This window comes from Tupaia chinensis, unplaced genomic scaffold (genome assembly GCF_000334495.1).
Source record: "Tupaia chinensis unplaced genomic scaffold, TupChi_1.0 Scaffold148734_1, whole genome shotgun sequence".
Lineage (NCBI taxonomy): Eukaryota > Metazoa > Chordata > Mammalia > Scandentia > Tupaiidae > Tupaia > Tupaia belangeri.
In genome coordinates this window covers 424,529-428,793 of record NW_006208581.1, presented here as the reverse complement: position 1 = coordinate 428,793, position 4,265 = coordinate 424,529, and the positions used below count along the sequence as shown (strand labels likewise).

Sequence of the window (4,265 nt, the reverse complement as noted above, 5' to 3'; positions counted from 1 at the left end):
CCGCGACCCGCAGTCGACTATGTGGGAGTCCAGCGACATAGCCATTACGCTAACTGCTGGTTCCCACTGGCTGTATACTTCTTAGCAATGATGCTTGGCCTGGAAAAGAGCAGGACATCCCTCAGATGGAGATGCCTGCAATTTCTGTGTCCTATGTGGGGGGAGGAGAGGAAAATTAGCAAGGGAAAGGCATGGGGGAAAATCACCTTTTTTTTATTTTAATTTTTTTTTTATTTTATCTACAGAGCACTCAATAGAAAGACAAAGACAGAGAGACAGAAAGCAAGAAATCACTCATCCCCCGTCAGGGGGGATGGCCACACCGCAGTCTCTTCTCCTCTTGGGATCTTGGGCACACTGCACACATGCCTGGCATGAGTTTAAGCAACCAGGTCCCGGACTCTGACCAGTCGACTATGTGGGAGTCTAGTGATGTAACCATTACACCATTTGCTTGTCCCTCCCCTCCTTTTTTGACAATTAAAAAAGAGAGAAAATAAGAAGAAACAAAGAGATTTTCCCTACCTTTTTAGCTTTTGGGGTCTGGAATGAGAAGGGCACTGGCTGGGTCCTTCACTGCAGTGATGCTGGGCCCAGAAAAGGGCAGGACATACCTCAGATGGAAATGCCTGTGATTTCCCTGTCCTTTTCTAGTTTGGGGGGGGGAGTGCATTTGTAAGTTTGGGGGGAGGGTCTGGAAGCAGAGGGGCACTGGCTATGAGCTTCTAAAGAGTGATGCTGGGCCCAGAAAAAGGCAGGTCACACCTCAGATGTAGATGCCTGTAATTACCCTTTTCTTTTCTAGATTTTAGGGTCTGGAAGAAGAAGGGCACTGACGTGGCACTTCCCAGTAGTGATGCTGGACCCAGAAAAGGGCAGGACATGACTCCAATGGAGATGCTTGCAATTTCCCCATCTTTTTTAGCTTTTGGGGTCTGGAAGGAGAAGGGTATTATCTAGGCACTTCTCAGCAGTGATGCTAGACCTGGAAAAAGGCTCTCCTGCAATTCTTAAGCTCAAAATGTCCGTGTACTTGTTCTCTAGTCAGCAAAATCCTTCTGCATCAGAGCCCAACTAAAATACAAGCTTTTCTATAAAGCTACATTGGAAAGTAATTGTTCCTCCCTTTCTATTCCCATAGCAGACTACTCAGGCTTTTTTTTTTTTTAAAGCTACTGCTTTAAACTTTCTCTCACCATAATTAAGGACTTGTGTTTATGAAAGTAAACTTTACTAGACTATAAGTTCCTTGAAGACAGAAACAGTGTTGTGCTAATTGTTGTATCCTTGGAAGTATCACAGTACTTAGACCACTGAAGGTATGCTTTTGAATTGAATTACATCAAATTTGATGACCAGGGTTTATCCTTCTTTGTCTCTTTCCACAACAACTACAGAATCCAGGATACAGTTTGGCTATAAACAAACCTTTAAGTCAGAGAGCTGTTCTTAACGAGAATATGTTCTGTTGACCTCTGATCTAGAGCAAATTCTGGCACAAATATCTAAGGGTTTCTTCTAATCAGCTTAGCCAAAGTGCAGGGAGGCCAGAGGAGACAGCCACAGCCATGTCAGAATAGTGACAAAGGAGTGATTCATTTGTGAGCTTGCTGGAGATGGATAGGGATTGTAAGATCCTTTTCTGTTGAAATTTCACCATCTATCAACAATATGTTGTCCTGGGCATCCAGCATTTTTTTTTTCTTGCTACTTACTAATTTCTGGTTGTCTTGCTCTTCTCAAAAAATTTTCTTGGGTTAATTTATGGACAGTTTAAAAAGAATCAGAAAAAAAATAAAAATAAAATTAAAAAATAAGGAATCAGAAAATCTCCCATAAATTGTAGGATTAGCATTGAATCAAGTGTTAAGAAGCCTGGGTTCTAATAATGATTCTGCTACTAATTTGCCATGAAATATAACTTGCTGTGCAAATAACTTTCTCCTTTTGGGCTTAGTTCCTGTAACCTGTAAAAGAATGAGATTAGATAGGTTGTCAGGACCATGCAGTCAACAGAGGCTGAGTATAAAGGAGCTGTCAACACAGGCTGAGTATAAAGGAGCTGCCTTCCATGCCTAAAGCAAGGACTGGGCTGGGAAGAAACTGAGCAAGGTCAACAGTTTATAAGTTCCAATTCTCCACTGTGTTGCTGTACTGGCCTGCACTCAATTTCTCTGCCATGGGCCTTATTGCCATTACAGTACCTCAGTACCCCATAAAGGCAAAATAACACACCCAGCTTTACTATAACTTTTACAATAATCCTGAAGGAATGCGGATCCACTCAGGCGGCGGCTGCGAACGGGAATTACTTCCATTAGACTCACCCCACCCTCCTGGAAAATGTCAATAAAGAATGCTGCATTCACTTCTACTGGGGATTACATAGATAAGCATTAGAAAGGTTTAGGTTAAAGCTACTAAATTGGTGAAACTATCTCAGTAGCTGGGAGGGGCTCAGGGACTCATCCATGAGGTACTGTTACCCCAAACAAAGACCATGGGTCACCTTTAATCTCAGGACAAGGAAAGGTTACCACTCCCTGAGCCATAGCCATTGTATAGAACAGCACATAGAAGGTCACAAGTACACAATAACCTTTAGGTCAGTCGTCAGACTGCTTACCCCAGAGATAATATAGGTATTCCACTTTAGTATGTATTAACCTTGTCTTTACTTAACCAGACAGGATTTTTTTTTTTTTTGAGAGAGAATTTCGCTATAGGGAGCGTGCGCTCGCCAGACAGACAGAGACAGAAAGACAGACAAAAAGTGAAAAATCACCCCCCCAGGGGGGATGGCCACGCCACAATCCCTTCTCCTCCATTCTCCTCTCGGGATCTTGGGCACGCATGCACATGTGCCCGACGTGAGTTTTAAGCCACCAGGTACGGGACGCAAACCAAGGTCGACTACGTGGGAGTCCAGCGACATAGCCATTACACCAACTGCTGGTCCTGCCAGACAGGATTTCTATCTAGGCCTTTGTAACCGGCAATCTACTGCCACCCTGATTGCCACCCTAGCTTGAGGCTGAAGTTCTCAAGCTGGCCTGGGGCTCAAGTTCTCAAGCTGATCTGAGACTGAAGTTATCAAGCTGGTCTGGGACTGAGGTTACTAAGATTCCTGGGAGCCCTCTCATCCTAAAGATTCTTCCCAGTAATCATGAGCTAAGGAGAGAATGCACCAGACAAATGGACTTCCTCGTTCTAAGAATTATGACTGTTTATACCTAAACAAAACAGACATCATGTTTTATAATTAATATTCCTATGCTTTGAATGCTTTACGTTTTGGAGTAAAATCTTTTCACTTACTTCCCCTTACCCATCCTACTCCTGTAAAACTCCTCCAATAATAAATACATATGTCTCCTAGCCATCAGGGCTGCAGTCTTGAGCTTTTTTGGCTGGAGTTGGCTGAGAACATGCTAAAGGGCATTTAAGTTTCAGTCTGATTTTTGTTCACCCATGTCGCCTTCCTGTATATGAGCTTCGACCCACCCCGGCTGGAGCAGGGCTTCTGGTAATAGGTCATAACTAAAGTTTCCTCATACAGTGACATTGTGTAGGCTGTGACTATGATAACAATCCCAGCAAAGTAGTAGGTGTTCAAAAAATTCTTACTGAAAGGATGTGTAGAAATGATTAAGTGCTCGAGTTTGCAGCATGGGTTGTAAGAGCTGAAAACACTTTATTTATTTATTTATTTATTTTGGGATTTTTTTTTCCTGTAGGGTGTGTTCGCTTACCAGAGACACTGAGAGAGACAGAGAGAGAAAAAGTGAGAAATCATTCCACTAGAGGGATGGCCATGCCCACAGTCCCTTCTCCTCGATTCTCCTCTCAGGATTTTGGGAACACATGTACACAATCCCAGTGTGTATGGGTCTGGATCTCAAACCAAGGTCAGCCATGTAGGAATCCACTGCCTTAACCACCATGCAACCTGCTGGCCTTAAAGCTGAAAAAAGATAGAAAAGTGCTCAGAGAAGCAGAGAAAACATGGAAAATATTCTAATTAATAACACCATTTCTATGTTTAACTTTGAGTTTTGGGGTAAATTCTTGAGCTGGTTCCCAAAGGCCCAGAATATGGGTAATTATTTAATACTTATTTATTTATTTAGCTTTTTAAAATATTTTAAAATTTTTAATTTTTTATAATCATCATAATCTTCTTTATATTACATTGGATTACATATAACTTTACAGTGTATTACATTGCTTTTTCAAAAGGGAATGCCATGCATGTCAGTCAATAC

At 42.1% G+C, this 4,265-nt stretch overlaps 1 pseudogene; it reads left to right on the top strand.

The window, feature by feature from the left end:
• Positions 1-4,265, top strand: part of LOC102500735 (adenylyl cyclase-associated protein 1-like) — a 20,009-nt pseudogene that overhangs the window by 5,049 nt on the left and 10,695 nt on the right.